We start from the raw sequence: 21,707 nt of genomic DNA, 5'->3' as shown, positions 1-21,707 counted from the left end.
CTTCCTCTGGGTCTGCCTCTACCTCTTCCTCTACCTGGTTTGTCCATTTTTTCCATCTCGGGGGATGCTAGGTATATGCAGTGAGCTGGGTTCACTGAACAGTAAAGGTACTTGGATGCAGTGAGGTGGGTTCACTCAACAGAACAGGTAGTATGATGCAGTGAGCTGGGTTCACTCAACACAACAGGTAGTAGGATGCAGTGAGCTGGGTTCACTGAACAGTAAAGGTACTAGGATGCAGTGAGGTGGGTTCACTCAACACAACAGGTAGTAGGATGCAGTGAGCTGGGTTCACTAAACAGTAAAGGCACTAGGATGCAGTGAGCTGGGTTCACTGAACAGTAAAGGTACTAGGATGCAGTGAGGTGGGTTAACTCAACACAACAGGTAGTAGGATGTAGTGAGCTGGGTTCACTGAACAGTAAAGGTACTAGGATGCAGTGAGGTGGGTTTACTCAACACAACAGGTAGTAGGATGCAGTGAGCTGGGTTCACTCAACACAACAGGTAGTAGGATGCAGTGAGCTGGGTTCACTCAACACAAAGCTAGGTATATGCAGTGATGACGAGGTGGGCTAAGTCAACACAAAAGGTAGTAGGTGTATGCAGTGAACTGGGTTCACTCAACACAACAGGTAGTAGGTATATGCAGTGAGCTGGGTTTACTCAACACAACAGGTAGTTATGTGCAGTGATGAGGTGGGTTAAGTAAACACAACAGGTAGTAGGTATATGCAGTGAGCTGGGTTTACTCAACACAACAGGTAGTTATGTGCAGTGATGAAGTGGGTTAAGTAAACACAACAGGTAGTAGGTATATGCAGTGAGCTGGGTTCACTCAACACAACAGGTAGTAGGTATATGCAGTGAGCTGGGTTTACTCAACACAACAGGTAGTAGGTATATGCAGTGAGCTGGGTTCACTTAACACAACAGGTAGTTATGTGCAGTGATGAGGTGGGTTAAATAAAAACAACAGGTAGTAGGTATATGCAGTGAGCTGGGTTCACTCAACACAACAGGTAGTAGGTATATGCAGTGAGCTGGGTTCACTTAACACAACAGGTAGTTATGTGCAGTGATGAGGTGGGTTAAGTAAACACAACAGGTATATGCAGTGAGCTGGGTTCACTCAAAACAACAGGTAGTAGGTATATGCAGTGAGCTGGGTTCACTCAACACTACAGATAGTTATGTGCAGTGATGAGGTGGGTTAAGTAAACACAACAGGTAGTAGTAGGATGCAGTGAGCTGGGTTCACTCAACACAAAGCTAGGTATATGCAGTGATGAGGTGGGTTAAGTAAACACAACAGGTACTGGGTATATGCAGTACTGGGTTGTACAATGTGCAGCTCCCTGTCACACACACAGGTAGTCAGTCACTGAATGTGCTGGGCTGCTGGCAGTGGCACACACACACTATCAATTAGCAAGGCTGTGCATGCAACAAAAGTGTCAGTTTGACACACAGTAAAAAAATAAAGTACAGGATGAGCTCTGAAAAGAGCTAGGTTGCTATAAAAGCAATAACAATCAGCCAGGAGCAAACTAAGCAGCCAAGAACCTAACTAATCTGTCCCTAGAAGAACAAGTCTGCAGCAGCTCGCCCTAGTCTGTCTAATAGCAGGCACACGAGTGAGTGTAATGGCCGCCGGATCCTGCCTTATATAAGGGGGGGGGGCGGGGCTCCAGGGCTTACTGTAGCCTGAATGGCTACAATGTGCCTGCTGACTGTGATGCAGAGGGTCAAAGTTGACCCTCAGTGCATTATGGGGCGAATCGAACTTCCGCAAAGGTTCGCCTGGCGCAGGCGAACGCGAACCCCTAATGTTCGCCTGGAACCGTTCGCCAGCGAACCGTTCGCTACATCTCTAATCTACTGCTAAGATCTATTCCTGATAATAAAAACATCTCAAATTCCCAGTAATATCCAGTGCTATACATATATGATCTGTATAAAACCTTTGAACGTTTCAGTCTAGATAGATTTTGACCCTGAGAAAGCACCTCTTTGTGTAGTATACCAATATGAGTTCATATGCTTTCTCTTAGTTTTGATGCTGCATTTTACATTGACACATTGATATAATATTAAAGGGAACCTAAACTGAGAAGGATATGGATTTTACCTTTTAAAATAATACCAGTTGCCTGACTCTCCTGCTGATCCTGTGTCTCTAATACATTTAGCCACAGCCCCTCAACAAGCATGCAGATCAGGTGCTCTGACTGAAGTCAGACTGGATTAGCTACATGCTTGTTTCAGGTGTGTGATTCAGGCACTACTCCAGCCAAAGAGATCAGCAGGGCTGTCAGGCAACTGGTATTGTTTAAAAGGAAACATCCATATCCCTCTCAGTTAAGGTTCCCTTTAAATATGAAATGTTCTGTTGAAACCCTTAATAACAGCCATATTAATAATGGGTGAACAATCACTGCAAACTAACTTGAGAGTGTGATAAGAAAATCAAATTCAACATTAGTTTTATCTGACCATGTTTTTACGTGAAAAAGATAAGACAGATAAAGATCTAACCTTTTCTGCAAAGGATTTGGTAGTGGCATATATATGCATACATTTGAGTTAATGATCTAGAAATAATCAAGTGGTCTAACACCCAGCATTTCAACTTTGCTTTAAAAGATTGTTTACAACTTAGAAACTATTATGCCAGATTTTTTTTTAGCAGAAATTCACTGAATGGATTAAACATGACATTTTAGTGTTGCATTTAGCTAAAAATCCGGGTTGTGCTAAGGTTTAGATACAAATGTATCTATTTACAATGTAAATAAACAAACACCTCTCTGAGAGAGCACAGAGGGCTTCCCAGACAGGCTTTTCAGAGGTCTATTTGCATTCCAAACAAAGATACATTTGTATCTAAACCTCAGTACGAATGCGGATTTCTAGCTAAATGCAAAACTAATATGTCATGTTTAACCCATTCGGTGAATTTCTGCATAAAAAAAAATCTGGCATAATAGTTTCTAAGCTGTAAGCAATCTTTTAAAGCAAAGTTGTAATGCTGGGTGTTAGACCACTTTAAATATTTATTTAGATGTCATAGTATATTGTATTTTTGTTTCAAGGATTAAATAAAAAAAAACAAAAACAAACTGTGAATGTGAATGTTTCCGACTTTTGGGTACAGATAATTAAATACAAACGCCCATAATGGTCTTGAGATGTCTAAAATAAGTATTGTATATCACAGTGGATAAGCTGACTTTTTGACACCCCAACTTTTAGTGTAAAGTGGGGGGGTCAGCCGATCCACAGGTGACATCTCACCATGACATGCTTCATACGCAGAGTGCCCTGTGGAGCATGCTTCAGTATATATAGCTACCTGTCTTTGCTCCCCTAGTGTTCACGGCAGCTTTCCAAACTGGCCACTAGAGCTTCAGGCTCACTGTGGTCATATTCAGGGCAGTTTCTAGGCTAAAATGCACCCAGGGCGAGGGTTAAAATTGCGCCCCCCCGCGAAGCCAGGTATACATGTCCGCAATGTAGGTTAGCCAGGTCTAGTTGCACTCAGTATAGGTAGCCAGCTATAGGTCCCCCCAGTATAGGTAGCTAGGCAAAGTATAGGTAGCCAGGCATAGGTGCCCCAGTATAGGTTAGCCAGGCAGGTGCCTCCAGTATAGGTAGCCGGTATAGTTGCCCCCAGTATAGGTTAGATAGGCAGGTGCCCCCGGTATAGGTTAGATAGGCAGGTGCCCCCGGTATAGGTTAGATAGGTAGGTGCCCCTAATATAGGGAGTCAGAATAGTTGCCCCCATCCTAGGTTAGATAGGTAGGTGCCCCCAGTATAGGTTAGTTAGGTAGGTGCCTCCAATATAGGTAGCCAGTATAGTTGCCACCAGTATAAGCTAGGTAGGTAGGTGCCCCCAATACAGGTTAGATAGGTAGGGGCCCTCCAGTATAGGTTAGATTAGGTAGGTGCCCCCCAGTGTGGTTAGATTAGGTAGGTGCCCCCCAGTGTGGTTAGATTAGGTAGGTGCCCCCCAGTATAGGTTAGATTAGGTAGGTGCCCCCCAGTATAGGTTAGATTAGGTAGGTGCCCCCCAGTATAGGTTAGATAGGTAGCTTCCCCCAGTATAGGTTAGATTAGGTAGGTGCCCCCCAGTATAGGTTAGATTAGGTAGGTGCCCCCCAGTGTGGCTAGATTAGGTAGGTGCCCCCCAGTATAGGTTAGATTAGGTAGCTGCCCCGCAGTATAGGTTAGCTAGGTAGCTGCCCCCCAGTATAGGTTAGATTTGGTAGGTGCTCCCAAGTATAAATTAGATTAGGTAGCTGCCCCCAGTATAGGTTAGATTAGGTAGGTGCCCGCCAGTATAGGTTAGATTAGGTAGGTGCCCCCCAGTATAGGTTAGATAGGAAGCTGCCCCCCCCCATAATGGAGGGGGGAGCCGCAGCCATGGGGAGGGCAGCCCGACCTCTCCCTCCCTCTCCTCTCCGGGCGCCCTCCGTGCTCCCCCCTCCGAGTCTGACTGCACAGTAAGCGCTGCTGTGTATAGAGCGCATTAGCGCAACTCACCTCCCTCCCTGGTTCCAATCGCCGCTGGTCTCCTCTTCTCTTTATAGCCGCTGACACGCTGCTTCCTGTTTACCCGCTAATGCGCTCTGTACACAGCAGCGCTTCCTGTGCAGTCAGACTCGGAGGGGGGCGCACGGAGGGCGCCCGGAGAGGAGAGGGAGGGAGAGGGAGGGCTGCCCTCCCCGCGGCTGCGGCTCCCCCCTCCGTTACTGCGCCCACAGTCCTTCGGCGCCCAGGGCGCCTGCACGGGCCGCATGGCCCAAGAAACGGGCCTGGTCATATGACAGTGAGCCTGGAGCTCTAGTGGCCAGTTTGAAAGCTGCATGAGAAACTAGAGGATACAAGCTGGAGTAAGGATAGGTAGATAAAGATGCTAAGACATTCTCATACCTTAAGTCCTAACATAAAATAAGCAACAAGGAAAGAAAGAAAATAATAGAATTTACCATATAGAATTTACCAATAATTAATAAAAGTAAGAAATTATAATTAACTGAAACAAGATACAAAAAAACTATGATACAGCCTGTCTAACCATTCCAGTGAAACATCAACTAACCCTGTTCTGACCTGAATACAACTAGAACCTCCTCTCTTTCCCTCCAAAATTTTTACTGATTTGAAATAAACAACTATTGAACCAATAAAGAGGAAAAAAAACATTAAAACACTCACAAAAAACCTCATGATGTCTTCTATAGCAAGAAAACTATTGAATGATTTTTAGGACTAGCTCAGGCTTCTCAAAGATCCTACAGTGACCAGGCTCACATTAACAGGAAACATTTCGGCACAAAATACCACATAGTAGAATAAAAGTAAATGTTGATGTAAATGTCTGCTTTGTTGAAATATATATATATATATGTATATTATTACTATTATGGACCTGATTACGCAAATTTCTCCCACTCATTTCTATTGTTGAATGGTCCATGGCGGTGGGCAGAATAGAGCATTGCCACCAATGTCACAAGGGTTGACCTACTAGACAACAGGAAAAGCATCTACAGGGAGTGCAGAATATTAGGCAGATGAGTATTTTGACCACATCATCCTCTTTATGCATGTTGTCTTATTCCAAGCTGTATAGGCTCGAAAGCCTACTACCAATTAAGCATATTAGGTGATGTGCATCTCTGTAATGAGAAGGGGTGTGGTCTAATGACATCAACACCCTATATCAGGTGTGCATAATTATTAGGCAACTTCCTTTCCTTTGGAAAAATGGGTCAAAAGAAGGACATGACAGGCTCAGAAAAATCTAAAATAGTGAGATATCTTGCAAAGGGATACAGCACTCTTAAAATTGCAAAGCTTCTGAAGCGTGATCATCGAACAATCAAGCGTTTCATTCAAAATAGTCAACAGGGTCGCAAGAAGCGTGTGGAAAAACCAAGGTGCAAAATAACTGCCCATGAACTGAGAAAAGTCAAGCGTGCAGCTGCCAAGATGCCACTTGCCACCAGTTTGGCCATATTTCAGAGCTGCAACATCACTGGAGTGCCCAAAAGCACAAGGTGTGCAATACTCAGAGACATGGCCAAGGTAAGAAAGGCTGAAAGACGACCACCACTGAACAAGACACACAAGCTGAAACGTCAAGACTGGGCCAAGAAATATCTCAAGACTGATTTTTCTAAGGTTTTATGGACTGATGAAATGAGAGTGAGTCTTGATGGGCCAGATGGATGGGCCAGTGGGTGGATTGGTAAAGGGCAGAGAGCTCCAGTCCGACTCAGACACCAGCAAGATGGAGGTGGAGTACTGGTTTGGGCTGGTATCATCAAAGATGAGCTTGTGGGGCCTTTTCGGGTTGAGGATGGAGTCAAGCTCAACTCCCAGTCCTACTACCAGTTTCTGGAAAACACCTTCTTCAAGCAGTGGTACAGGAAGAAGTCTGCATTCTTCAAGAAAAATACGATTTTCATGCAGGACAATGCTCCATCACACGCATCCAAGTACTCCACAGCGTGGCTGGCAAGAAAGGGTATAAAAGAAGAAAAACTAATGACATGGCCTCCTTGTTCACCTGATCTGAATTCTGAACCCCATTGAGAACCTGTGGTCCATCATAAAATGTTAGATTTACAAGGAGGGAAAACAGTACACCTCTCTGAACAGTGTCTGGGAGGCTGTGGTTGCTGCTGCATGCAATGTTGATGGTGAACAGATCAAAACACTGACAGAATCCATGGATGGCAGGCTTTTGAGTGTCCTTGCAAAGAAAGGTGGCTATATTGGTCACTGGTTTGTTTTTGTTTTGTTTTTGAATGTCAGAAATGTAGATTTGTGAATGTTGAGATGTTATATTGGTTTCACTGGTAAAAATAAATAATTGAAATGGGTATATATTTGTTTTTTGTTAAGTTGCCTAATAATTATGCACAGTAATAGTCACCTGCACACACAGATATCCCCCTAAAATAGCTAAAACTAAAAACAAACTAAAAACTACTTTCAGAAATATTCAGTTTTGATATTAATGAGTTTTTTGGGTTCATTTAGAACACGGTTGTTCTTCAATAATAAATTTTTTTCTCAAAAATACCACTTGCCTAATAATTCTGCACTTCCTGTACAGTGCCTTAATACACTGAAGAAGTGATGCATCTGCGCTATTCACAGGTTTTCCTTTATTATCAGAGGCTCAGCCAGCTTTGCAGACTGTACATCACAGATGTATAGCCTTTCTGGAGGAGGCACTTTCTTACTTTCACTTGAATAACATACACTTCACGGAAAATGTAAGGATAGTGGGAACCGTAAGGGTACTCATCAGTCTAAGTGAAAAAAATGTATTTAAACTGTCTGAGAGAACACAGAATTCCTGACAACTGGCTCTAATTTTAATCTTCTCATCTAGCTGACTGCACTGTCATGGGCTTGTTTACGGAAAGATTGATTTTCAGTCCAGCCTGTTTTCACTTCCATTACACTGTGAGGTTCAGAAATTAAAAATAAAAAATAAAAAATCCTGTGAACCATGGTGTGTATCTGAAGTTTAATAAATCATCCCCTACATCTCTATGGCTACCACTGTCCTTTCCAGAATAGCCCTGGATCTCAGTGTTTTATATACAGGCTAATGCATTTCAAGGTTTTTCTGACCTTTTTCTGTAGTTTTCATACAGCAAAGTGAAATGGTCGAGAATCATGTGACACCAGAGGAAAAGACTGCAGCGATTTGAAAATGTTTGGTATACCGTATTTGTATCCATGTTTCAGATGTTTTGGAGCTCTCAATTAGTGTTGCACTTGCATTATGCATGCTATTGTGTGAATGAACCTTGCCAGTAAGTAGACTCTCTAATACCAAACCAGTTGCAGTGTTTTTCTATTTAGCTTTTTTTTTCTTTTACTCCCAGCAACTGTGAAGTTGTACAAACATATTCAATATAGATTCGGGTAATCTGCTGGAAGGGAGTCTTAAAAAGAAAAAAAATCAGCGTTGCAACCACATATGTAGCAGCGTAATGTTAGCTGAGAGTACCTTACAGAGATGTAGACTTCCAGGGTGTGAATGTATATCTAAGTATAAGTATATATATATCCTACCTAATAAAAGCTAACTGTCGCTGCGTCCAGCAGTTTTGTCCCTGTGTCCCAGGATTTTTGTTACTGCGCATGTGCGCAGTAACTGGCAGCTGGGACCAGGGAGCTGGACGGGCGAGCGAGGTGGGCGGTTGCGGGTGCGTGCCTGCGTCGGGCGGCGGTTGTGTGCACAGCGTGCGCACTGGCGGCGGCTGTAGACCTAGAGTCCATGTTTAAATGGGCTGGGTCTACTAGTATATATATATTAGATGTAGAGTCCACCTGCAAGTAAGGTACCTCCATTAATTGTGCTCTTTTGACTCTTTAGCCACTTTTCTGGCTAGGTTCAGAAACTCTCTCACTCCTGCTGTTTCTGGTATTCCTAAATGCTATGTACTATTATTAGATTGCACATTCATCATTTGACAGTGCACATGGAGGACAATGAGAATATATAGAACTAAGTTTGGAGGCATACAATATTTAGACCTCAAGTCTCTATTTGTGGAATCCTGGGCTCACACATGTCCAGATTGACAGATTCTCTTTTAATCTTTTTATGTGTGCAATGAACTCAATAAAACATATAAAAAAACAAACAAAAAAGCCCCATACCGTAATACTGTATAACACTCTTGACACCATGGCGCATATGCAATTCCAGTTTTCTCCTACCTTTTCTCCTAGGAGATAATTTTTCATCTTCGGTTTTAAATAATTTTCCAGCACTTTTCAACTAAAAAAGTACTGAGAAGTAAGTGCAAAAGTACTATCAAAATTATTTTAAGTATTTTTTTGCTTGCTGGTGGCTTAAAAGGCATTTTATTGAAAAATGTAAAAATATGACCTAGGAGAAAACTCAGGAGAAAAAGTGAATTGCATATGGGCCCTTGTGGTTTTTATAATGTTCTGTGCAACACAACTAGTGATGGGCCGAACCTCCGATTTTAGGTTCGCGAACCGGGTTCGCGAACTTCCGCGGAAGGTTCGGTTCGCGGAAAAGTTCGCGAAACGCAATAGACTTCAATGGAGAGGCGAACTTTGAAAAATAGAAAAAATTATGCTGGCCCCTAAAGTGATGGAAAAGATGTTTCAAGGGGTCTAACACCTGGAGGGGCGCATGGCGGAGTGGGATACACGCCAAAAGTCCCGGGGGAAAATCTGGATGTGACGCAAAGCAGCGTTTTAAGGGCAGAAATCACATTGAATGCTAAATTGCAGGCCTAACGTGCTTTAAAACATCTTGTATGTGTATACATCAATCAGGAAATGTAATTAGAGTACTGCTTCACACTGACGCACCAAACTAATTGTGTAACGCACCGCAAGTTACCAGCCCTTTGTGTAGTGACGACCATGCTGGACTACTGCGCAACATGGCGAGATTGCTCTTCCTCACTCAGTGATGTCAGGTAATGTGTGACTTCCTTCTCAACTTTCCATGGCATTGTTAAAAAGCTTACGTTTTGTTTTTAAATTACATTTTCTACTTGCTGTGTACTTATTCAGTACCGCTACAATGAGAATCCTATGGAGGTGGGCAAGTCTGGCATTGTGACCCCGGGTAATGGCCGGGGAATGAGGGATGGAATCCGGTGTGGAGCCTGAGCAACGGCTACCACTACACATCCAAGGAGGGCAGCAGTCAGGCATGCACGCCCGCCCCGAGGTAGTGACCAAAAAAAAACAATACAGGAGGACTATCGAGGGCTTGCTGTATTTGAAATGAATGTACTTTAAATCTTTAACGAGAACCAGTTATAGCGGGCAAAGATGACACCACATTCCTTTCACGAGAATCATATGGAGGCGGGCAAGTCTGCCATTTGTGACCCCGGGTAATGACCGGGGAATGAGGGATGGAATCCGGTGTGGAGCCTGAGCATGCACACCTGCCCCGAGGTAGTGACCAAAAATAACAATACAGGACTCAGGAGGACTTTTGAGGCCCTAATTGTAATGAATCAACTTTAAATCCTTTAACGGGAATCCGTTATGGAGGGCAAGTCTGCCATTGTTTGTCACCATGGGTAATGGGCGGGGAATGAAGGTTGGATTCCGGCCCGAAGTGGGAGCCTGCTGAGACCCATGCTGTAACTGCCCAGACCGTGCTTTGCAGACCAGGCATCTGTGATCAGATGGACCCTTGACCCAGCGGAAGACAAACCAACTCAAAAGCATTTGCCAAGAATGTTTTACGGAGGGCAAGTTTTCTGCCTTTTTTTTCAAATGTTTGAAACTGTAGATGGTTGTATTTTTAAATTGTTTGAAAATGTAGATGGTTGTATTTTTAAATTGTTTGAAAATGTAGATGGTTGTATTTTTAAATTGTTTGAAAATGTAGATGGTTGTATTTTTAAATTGTTTGAAAATGTAGATGGTTGTATTTTTTTTTTTCCCAAATAAATTTTTATTGAAGAATTTAACAAGGAACAGTAAGAAGCAAATACATGTCATAGAAAAGATATGTAGATTAGTATATGTGGAATACAACATTTGCTTGAGTTTTGGTACAGTTGTAGATCTTCTGGTAATCTAGTTGCATGTACAGAGCTTAATTATAACTTAGAATTAAACCTATTTGATTCTATAAGTCATCTTAATTAACATCTTGGAGAGATGATATTGGAAATAGGATGTGATGGAGAGGTAGTATGTTATCTGTGGATATATTTAAGATAAACCATCATATGCAACCCTTACGCTTATGGGTATTAGTTGTATGCACCATTAAAAATGTATTAAAAGGGACAGAAGGAAAGAGAGAGAGAGTAAGAGGTGAGAAAGGGAGGAAAGTTATGGAAAGGGGTGTAGGGGAAGGGGTGTAGGAGGAGGGGGGGGGAGAGGAGGGGGTTTGTGGGGAACATGTCCGCCTCCAGGTCAAGGTCGCTTAATGCTAGTTATTAGATCAGGTTGATACAGTATTGAGTGTAGGGGGGTCGGGGTCCCTTTGAAGGATGGACTTAGCTTTCCCTGATTCTCTGAAATCTATCCAAATAGCCCACTTATTGACAAAGGATTAATGGTTTTCTAAGGTCGGGCTGAAGAGGTCCTCCAGTCGCATAATACCGTTAATTTCCTTAAATAATTCCGCCATACTGGGGATTATGTTTGATTTCCAGTGTCGGGCTATTAGTAGTCTCGCCGAGATAAGGAGAATTGGAGTTATCGATTTTTTGATATTGGAAGTCCTACCTGGTAGCAGAGTTAGGAGCGCTATTGAGGCTTTCAAGGGTAGGGATTCGCAGTACATTTGTCTGTGGACCTCAAACACCTCCACCCAGAACTCTTGTATTTTGGGGCATTCCCACCATATGTGGATATAGGTCCCTATAGATTGTGAGCACCTCCAGCACTGGTCCGAGCTATCTCGATTATATTTAGACACCTGGGCTGGGACCCGGTACCATCTAGCGTATATTTTAAAGTTTCTTTCCTGAAAGTTCAGGGAAACTGAGGATTTGTGAGTTAATTCAAAGATTTTTTCCCAGTCCTCTGCTGGTAGAGTTTGTCCTAGATCTCTGTCCCAGGTGTCTGTTAGCTTTAGGAGATCTCCTTCGCTTTTTGTGCAGACTAGTAGGGAGTATATCATAGAGACCTTATGATTTAAAGAGGAGGTTGTAGCACAGAGTCTTTCAAATGCAGTAAGATTTCTGTGTATGTTAGCTTTGGAGATTAAGGACTTGTAGAACCAGGAAAGCTGGGACCATGTTAGCCAATCTATCTTAGGAGGATTTTGTGGGTTGCCTATAATCTCTTTAGGCATGAGCTTGTTAGACAATTCGAGCCCAGTATGCAATATCATCAGGTTTCGGTTTCAATTCTGTGGGTAGCCATAAAAGTGCTCTTGGGTCTAGTTTGGAGGTAGCTGATTCCAGGGTGACCCATTGTTTGCTATTTCTGTCCTGGAACCAGTTGAGTACATGGGTTAATAGTGTAGCATGGTAATATGTTTTTATGTCCGGCAAACCCATGCCTCCCTCTGATTTGGGTCTAGTGAGGAGTTTAAATTTTGTTCTATGGGTCTTGTGTGACCAGATAAAGTTTAATAAGAGGGTTTGTAATTTTTTAAGAAAGGGACCAGGTAACCCGAGAGGAATGGCTTGCAATGTGTAAAGGATTTTGGGGAGGGTGTCCATTTTGATGACATTTATGCGACTCGACCAGGTGAGTCTGAGCTTCGACCAATTCTCCAGTTCTTGTTGGAGTTTGTTGAAGAGTGGTGGGTAGTTTAGTTGAAAAATTTTACTAAGGTCGTTGGGGATCAAGATTCCTAAGTATTTGATGTGGTTGTTTTGCCAACGAAAATTGAAGGAGTTTTTGAGGGTGTTGACTGTGGATGGCGGTAGGCTAATATTGAGTGTTTCAGTTTTAGTAATGTTAATTTTGAAATTGCTTACGTCTCCAAATCTGGATAGTTCAGAGAGAATGTGTGGGAATGCAATATGTGGGTTGGATACATATAATAGCAGGTCATCTGCAAAGAGGGACAGTTTAAAATGGTGTTCACCAATTTTCACACCTTGGATTGAGGGGTTTTGTCTGAGTGCTATGGCTAGATGTTCCATACAGATTACGTATAATAGAGGGGACAGTGGGCATCCCTGTCTAGTACCGTTTGTAATTTTGAAGACGTCCAACAGGGCTCCATTTACTCGGATTCGGGCAGTAGGATTATGGTACAGTGACATTATCCTGTTCATGAAGGCTTCCCCCAATCCCAATTGCCTAAGGGAGAGCTCTAAGAATAACCAATGGACCCTGTCGAACGCCTTCTCAGCATCTACAGACATAATGCATAGAGGGATTTTGGATTTTTTAGCATAGTGTATCATGGAGACCGTCTTCAGGGTGTTGTCTCTGGCCTCTAGTCCAGAGACAAAGCCTGCTTGGTCGGTGTGGATTATTGTGGGGAGTATGGGCTTGAGTCGTTCAGCAAGTATTTTTGCGAAGAGTTTTAAATCAATGTTTATTAGAGAAATAGGTCTGTAATTTACACAGTAGTTTGAATCCTTCTCTGGTTTAGGGATGACAGTGATATGCGCTAGAGTAGTTTGGGATGTAAAAAAATGAGAATCATCAATTGAATTAAATGCCTGCAACAGGATTGGGGTTAAGATGCAGGAGAATTGTCTAAAGAAGGCTCCGGAGAAGCCATCAGGTCCCGGGCTTTTCCCTTTTTTGATAGACCCAATGCAGGCCAGCAATTCAATTTCTGTGAAGTTCTGATCTAAGTCCTGAATAATTTCAGGGGGTAATATACGCAGGGGAGTAGAGTTTATATATGTAGCTATTTTTTCCTTTAGTTTGGATGGGTCTAAGTCATGGAACTTACCTTTGATGTTGTATAGGGAGGTGTAATATTTATTAAATTCTTTCGCAATATCAGACGTTTTAAATTTGGTCTGATTCTGAGAGTTTTTGATAGAGAAAATATTCGTAGGGGTCGGGGTTGGGTGGAGAGATCTAGCCAGGAGAGTGCCGCATTTACCTCCGCGATGGAAGAACATACTAGAGGATTTTTCCCTAGCTATCAGGGTATTTTGGTCTAGTATAGATAGGAGGGTATGTCTGGTGTTGGAGAGTTTAAGATCTGTGTCGGGTGCGTATTTCTCTTTCAATTTGCTTTCAAGTTCATCTATCTCTAGGAAAAGTTTTGAAATTTGTTCATTACGTTCTCTTTTGAGTCTAGAGCCATGAGAGATAAATACCCCACGTAGGACACATTTCAGAGCCTCCCATTTGGTGGCAGCTGGTGTTTCGTCCTGTGCGTGGTTAAGATAGAAGTTTTCTATAGTCCTTTTTACTTCTGCTGAGCAGGTAGGATCATGGAGTAGGTTATCATTTAATCTCCATTGGCTCTGGACTCCCTGGGACCTGTATAAGGTAAACGAGCAAAAAATTGGAGCGTGATCCGACCACAGCTTATTACCTATGGTTGCTTGGACGTCTTTGTCAAGGAGTCTTTGAGATGTAAGAATATAGTCTATTCGGCTATGTGATTGGTGGACAGGGGAGAAGAAAGTGTAATCTTTAGTAGTTGGATGAAGGGTTCTCCAAGTGTCTACCAGATATAGAGACTGTAATTTGGATTTGATTTTAATCAGAGTGTTCCTGGGGAGTGGTGTCCATTGTGAAGAGGAGTCTAAAAGTGGGTTGAGACAGAGATTGAGGTCACCTCCCAGGATTATATTTCCCTCAGCAAATTGTGTCAGTTTAGAGAGGTATGAGAGGAAGACATTTCCTTGGTTCTGGTTTGGGAGGTATATATTGGCCAAGGTATATTTGACGTCTTGGATCTGGATTATAAGAAAGATGTATCTCCCTTGTGTATCTATCTGTGTTTTGAGAACTTGTATGTTGAGGGTTTTATGGAATCCAATCGAGACACCCTTGGATTTACCTACGGGATTTGGGCAATGATACCACTTATTGTAGTATCTTGATTTAAATAATGGTACTTCCCCTTCTTTAAAATGGGTTTCCTGTAACAAAATGATAGAAGCTTTTTGCTTATGTAGGTGGTATAATATCTGGGATCTTTTGGTGGGGACATTAAATCCTTTAACATTGTATGATGCTATTGTACATCTATCCATAATTTAGAGTTTGGAGTAGATGGATAAGTATAAGCTTAGGGACCCTGTCACTCAATATAATTAGTGCCTTTCTCCTAGTGAGGCAAACATATCTCCCCTCTGGTAGGAGGGTGGGGGAAAGGAAGGGTATAGGTGGAAAAAGAAAGAAGAGTAGAGTAGTAGTCTGAACTAGTAACATAGATATCAGGCAAGTATAGGGCCTGAAGAAAAAACCTTTAGGTTTTGTATCACATCCCAAGGCGGGCCATCGGGTCAGAGCCATTGGGATGAAGGATTTGGTGGGAGGTGGAAGCCAACAGCCGATTCCATTAACTCCCATCAAACTAGGACTCATTTGAATGATGAATAACATAACGTATAAAACACAGCAGTATAAAAAGCAGAACCTGCAGAACAATTCACCCAGGGTGGTATTTTTGCTATAAAGGTCATTAAAAATATCCTTAGTTAGGTGGTCTGGTATATGCTAGTAGGGACAGGTGGAGGAGGGGGGGGGGAGCCGGCACCCAAAGGATCCTCCTGTATATATAGATTGGAATCAGGAGTGAGATCAGGGATCTAGTGTGAGTGGAATATGGAACAATAAGGAGTAACCTTGGGTTATCTCATAGTATCATGGCAGGAGGCACTGCTGGGAATCTGACTTTGTTAGGAGTGTTGACTAAGAGCAGAGCTCCTCCGAGCACCTCCCCCATCCCCCTGGGCCCCAGGAGAAACAATAACAGAATAAGATGGAGTTGTAGATATGAACGGGAAACAGCAGGTAAAAGAGCAATTCAGCATAGTAACATATCAACAAAAAGCATAAGCTAAATAAACCAAACTTTTATCCCATCTTGTGTTCAAGTGGATTGCTATCCGGATAGCAGTGAGTTGGACCCATAAGTATGAAGTAGGACCGCGTTCACATAGCTGTTAGTGGGATAAAGTTATCTGTCATTGTTGTTTCTATTGGGTCTGACGCGGTTTGGGACTCTCCTCCACTTCTCTCTTTGTGGGGGGGCCATGGTGTCAGATTGGATTGGCCATTCCTCTAGAATGATCTCTGGCAGATCAAAAGTTTCTCTGACTTTTAATAAGTCGTTGGGGCAGTTGAAGGTCACTGACTTGCCGTCTTTGTTGATGTGTATTGCAAAGGGATATCCCCATCTGTATGTGATGTCACGGTCTCTGAGGGCCTCTAGTAACGGCTTAACGGCCCTACGTAGTTGGAGGGTGAGGCTAGAGAGGTCAGGTAGTAAATGGACTTTAACCCCATCAAAATCGACATTTCCTTTCTTGCGAGCAGCAAGCATAATGGCTTCCTTTTCTTTAAAGAAGTGCACCCTACAGATAATGTCTCGTGGCCTATTTGGATCAGTTCTTGGAGGGCCTGCTGCTCTGTGGGCTCGGTCGATTTCAATTATGTTGTCTGCAGGTGCCCCCAGGAAAAGATTGAATATTGCTTCAGTAGTGGCCATGATGTCTGGAGCTTTGGTTGTTTCAGGGAGTCCTCTTATTCGTATATTATTCCTTCTATGTCGGTTTTCTAGGTCATCAATCTTCATATATAGTGCTGCAATATGCTTGGAGTGTGCATTGACAGTATTTTGTTGTGTCTTTAAGGAGTCTGCAAGTTCCTCTTGATCTTTCTCAACAACCTCCATTCTTTGTGTTACATGTGTAAAGTCCTGCCTAAAGTCAGCCATGTCCTGTTTATAAGTTTCCATAATTCTGGTGAAGCAGCTCTCCAGATCCTGCTTAGTGGGGAGAGATCTTATATAATCGTGTAGTTCTACTTCTACATAGGATTCAGCGGTGTCGGAGCGTGTGGGGGATGCCAGTGCTGGAGATGGCAGGCTCACGGATCGGCCTTGGGAGGGCGAGGCGCTCATATATGCTCCCTCAGGGATGGTGCCATTCTGGGAGGGACTTCGAGTTTGGGCCGGGGATGTAGGCCTATCTTGTGTTGCTTCCACGGAATTCCGTGGTGAGGGCCCCTCCGGCTTAGGACTCCGGGCTGCGTCTCCCTGTAGGGACGCTTCAGCGGGCCCGACCTCAGATGGTGGAGAAGCTTTTCCCTTGGGCAGGACAGGCGAGCCGCCATGTTGTTTTCCGCCTCTTTCCTCCTCCAGGTGTGTGCGCTGCCTCTTGTCTGGGGGACTGTGAAGCTGGTCTAGCGGGCGAGTCTCCTCCGTCCCCGCTGCTGCTGGGGAGTTTGCTGGTGAGGTTGTGCCGCCCGTACGTGGTCACGTTGGGCCTCCGCCATGCTGCTGTTCTCCCGTTCCTGTAGTCGCCCCTCGAGCGGTCTCAGGAAGCGTTTAATCTGGGAGTGGGATGGCGTGGTATGCTGGGCTTTATGTCCTTTCTTTCTGCCTCCACCCATGGGCTTTTTTTAGGCGGTTAGAGGGTGCTGTGGTAGCGATTTTGAGTCCTGGTTGTGGGAGCTCTGCAGTTATGCTTCCTCACGCGGCCATTAGCAAGCCACGCCACGATGGTTGTATTTTTAAATTGTTTGAAAATGTAGATGGTTGTATTTTTAAATTGTTTGAAAATGTAGATGGATGTATTGCGCTGCGGAGTTGGAGCCTGAGAAACGGCTACCACCACACATCCAGGCAAGGAGGGCAGCAGGCAGGCATGCACGCCCGCCCCGAGTAGTGACCAATACAGGACTCAGGAAGACCTTTTGAGGCCCTAATTGTAATGAATCAACTTTAAATCCTTTAACGGGGATCCGTTATGGAGGGCAAGTCTGATGGTGCCTTCACTGCGATTCACCAGGTTGGTCTCCGGTGAGAATCTGTTATGGAGGTCAAGTCTGCCATCGTGACCACTGACCATGGCTAATGGCGGGGGAACCCTTCCTGGTGTGATTCCGGTCCGGAGTTGTAGCCTAACAAACGGCTCCCACCACACATCCAGGCAAGGAGGGCAGCAGGCAGGCATGCACGCCCGCCCCGAGGTAGTGACCAAAAATAACAATACAGGAGGACTATCGAGTGCTTGCTGTATTTGAAATGAATTTACTTTAAATCCTTTAACGAGAACCAGTTATGGTGGGCAAAGATGACACCACATTCCTTTCACGAGAATCATATGGAGGCGGGCAAGTCTGACATTGTCACCACGGGTAATGGGCAGGGAATGAAGGTTGGATTCCGGCCCGAAGTGGGAACCTGCTGAGACCCATGCTGTAGCTGCCCTGACCGTGCTTTGCAGACCAGGCATCTGTGATCAGATGGACCCTTGACCCAGCGGAAGACAAACCAACTCAAAAGCATTTGCCAAGAATGTTTTACGGAGGGCAAGTTTTCTGCCTTTTTTTTCAATTGTTTGAAACTGTAGATGGTTGTATTTTTAAATTGTTTGAAAATGTAGATGGTTGTATTTTTAAATTGTTTGAAAATGTAGATGGTTGTATTTTTAAATTGTTTTAAAATGTAGATGGTTGTATTTTTAAATTGTTTTAAAATGTAGATGGTTGTATTTTTAAATTGTTTGAAACTGTAGATGGGTTGTATTTTTCAATTGTTTAAAACTGTATCCATTCAAGTGCAAGTTATGCACTGACTGCCAGGTATAATGTGCAGTCACAGATGCAGTGAAAGGTATGCAGTGACTGCAAACAGCCGTTTGTGTAGTGACGGGCGTGCTGGACTGGTGCGCACCATGACGAGAGTGCAGGTGATGGTGGCTTTTCAGCCCATATGGTCGCCTGGCTGATGTAGCTGAATGACAGAACAGTGACTGTCCAGCTGATCAAATTTGGTCTGACCACAATGAAACAACGACCTTATTATCTTTGGTGTGCCACCCCCACCCGAGACACTCATATAGCCGGCGGTCATTGATTCATTGTGATACGCAAGCCCCTTCACCACGGCAAGGTAATGATCACGAAGGGGGATGGGCACATGTACATGCCTTTTGTTTTTTTGTTGCAGCTGCCTGCAGTTCAGCCAGAAAAATTAGGCAGGCATGTGCACGCCCCAGAAAAATTAGTGGCCTTAAAAATTCTGGAATCCGCCTAGAGTCCTGGACCCTGGTGGTGGTGGCGGAGAAGGCAGTCAAGCGGCCTGCAGGCAGAGATGCTGTGTGTGGGGACTGACTTAGTCTTCGGTCGTGCAATAGCCCTCAGGGATCCATGCCTCGTTGATTTTGATAAAGGTCAGGTACTGAACACTGTCATGACTTTGGCGACTTCTCTTCTTAGTGACAATGCCTCCAGCTGCACTGAAGGTCCTTTCTGACAGGACGCTTGCGGCAGGGCAAGAGAGAAGTTGTATGGCAAATTGGGACAGCTCTGGCCACAGGTCAAGCATGTGCAACCAGTAGAGCAAGGGTTCATCGTCGCTGCTCGCAGTCGCAGTGTGTACATCCACACTTAAGGCCAGGTAGTCGGCTACCTGCCGGTCCAGGCGTTGGTGGAGGGTGGATCCCGAAGGGCTACTGCGAGGCGTTGGACTAAAGAATGTCCGCATGTCCGACATCACCCCGAGATTGCTGGAGCGTCCTGTCCTTGGCTGCGTGGACTGGTGAGGAGGAGGAGGAATACTGCCAGTGGTACCTTTATTGCGTTGTACTGTCACATCACCCTTAAATGCATTGTAAAGCATCATTGACAGCTTGTTTTGCAAGTGCTGCATCCTTTCCGCCTTGTGTTGAGTTGGTAACAGGTCTGCCACTTTGTGCCTGTACCGAGGGTCTAGTAGCGTGGCCACCCAGTACAGGTCATTCCCCTTGAGTTTTTTGATAGGGGGGTCCCTCAACAGGCTGGACAACATGAAAGAGGCCATCTGCACAAAGTCGGATCCAGACGTACTCTCCATCTCCTCTTGCTCTTCCACAGTGATGTCACGCAACTCCTCTTCCTCCCCCCAGCCACAAACAATACCACGGGAACATGGAGCAGCAGAAGCCCCCTGTGACGGCTGCTGAGGTTGTTCTTCTGCCGCTGCTGCCTCTTCTTCCTCTACTGAAACACCTTCCTCATAATCATCCGAGTCTGACTCCTCTCCTTCTCCACACGACTCCTCTTCTTCCTCCTCCTCCCCCCTCTGTGGTGCCGCAGGAGTTGAGGAAACCTGTGGTTCGGCTGAAAATTGGTCCCACGACTCCTCCTGCTGTAGCTGTTCCTGTTCCCGCTCCTCCACAGCTTCATCCACCACTCTACGCACGGCACGCTCCAGGAAGTAAGCGTAGGAGATCAAGTCGCTGATGGTGCCTTCAGCGCAACTCACCAGGTTGGTCACCTCCTCAAACGGCCGCATGGTCCTGCATGCATTTCGCATCAGTGTCCAGCTGTTTGGCCACAACATCCCCATCTTCCCAGATTGTGTCCTTCTACTGTAGTTGTACAGGTACTGGGTGACGACTTTCTCCTGGTCTAGCAGGCGAGAGAACATGAGCAGGGTGGAATTCCAGCGAGTCGGGCTATCGCATATCAAGCGTCTCACCGGCAAGTTGCTTTTCCGCTGAATGTCCGCAAAGCGTGCCATGGCCGTATAAGACCGCCTGAAATGCCCACACAACTTCCTGGTCTGCTTCAGGACATCCTCTAAGCCAGTGTTTCCCAACCAGTGTGCCGCGGCACACTAGTGTGCCGCGGCATGTTGCCCGGTGTGCCGTACAGGTCTGGCCTCTCGCCAGACCTGTACCTACTTTAGGGTGCAGGAGGGGGGAAGTAGCGCTAGAAGGAGGGGCAGTGGAGGCAGCGGTGGGGAGGGGGGAAATATCCCCCCCTCCCTCACCTGGGACCCTTCCTTCTGCCTCTCTCCCCCTCCGTTTAGCGGTGGCAAGTGCGGCTCGGCGGCGGGGAGGCATACGGAGAATTACTCACCACTTCCACGTTCCAAGCGCCGGCAACGTCAAGTCGTCACACATCTCCGCCTTCAATGCCGCCCACTGTTCTTCCTGATTAGCGGAAGCGCAGTGGGCGGTATTGAAGGCGGAGATGTGTGACAACATGACGTTGCCGGCGCTTGGAACGCAGAAGTGGTGAGTAATTCTCCGTATGCCTCCCCGCCGCCGAGCCGCACTTGCCACCGCTAAACGGAGGGGGAGAGAGGCAGAAGGAGGGGTCCCAGGTGAGGGAGGGGGGGGGGATATTTCCCCCCTCCCCACCGCTGCCTCCACTGCCCCTCCTTCTAGCGCTGCTTCCCCCCCTCCTGGGCATCTATACTGGGGGGAACTGTACTAGCTATACTGGGGGAAACTAAACTAGCTATACTGGGGGCAACGAAACTAGCTATACTGGGGGCAACGAAACTACCTACACTGGGGGCAACTAAACTAGCTATACTGGGGGCAACGAAACTACCTACACTGGGGGCAACTAAACTAGCTATACTGGGGGCAACTATACTAGCTATACTGGGCACTATACTGGGGCACTACCTACCTATACTGGGCACTATGCTAGCTATACTGGGCACTATGCTAGCTATACTGGGCACTATACTAGCTATCTGGGTACTATACTAGCTATACTGGGCACTTTACTGGCTATACTGGGGCACTACCTATCCATACTGGGACTATACTAGCTATACTGGGGCACTATACTAGCTATACTGGGGCACTATACTGGGGTAACTATACTAACCGTACTGGGGCAACTAAACTCCCTATACTGGGGCAACTATGCTAACTATGCAGCCGCCCCCCCCCCCCCCATTGCACGGCACTGTCCACTAGGTCTTGCAAACACCCGCGCCGCCGCCCCCCCCCCCCCCCCCCCCCCCGCCGCCGCCGTTCCCCGGAGAAAAATATGGTCAGAAAGTGTTCCCCGGCACGGAAAAGGTTGGGAACCACTGCTCTAAGCCTGGTCGCGCAAATCTTTGCACGACCAGATTCAGCACATGTGCCATGCAGGGTACATGTGTCAGCTTTCCCAAATTCAAAGCGGAAAGGAGATTGCTGCCGTTGTGACACACCACGTTGCCGATCTCCACCTGGTGCGGGGTCAGCCATTGCTCCACCTGTTTGTTAAGAGCAGCCAGGAGAGCTGCTTCAGTGTGACTCTCCGCTTTGAGGCAAGACATGTC

The sequence above is a fragment of the Hyperolius riggenbachi genome, chromosome 6, assembly GCF_040937935.1.
Source record: "Hyperolius riggenbachi isolate aHypRig1 chromosome 6, aHypRig1.pri, whole genome shotgun sequence".
Taxonomy (NCBI): domain Eukaryota; kingdom Metazoa; phylum Chordata; class Amphibia; order Anura; family Hyperoliidae; genus Hyperolius; species Hyperolius riggenbachi.
This window is presented reverse-complemented; position numbering follows the sequence as displayed.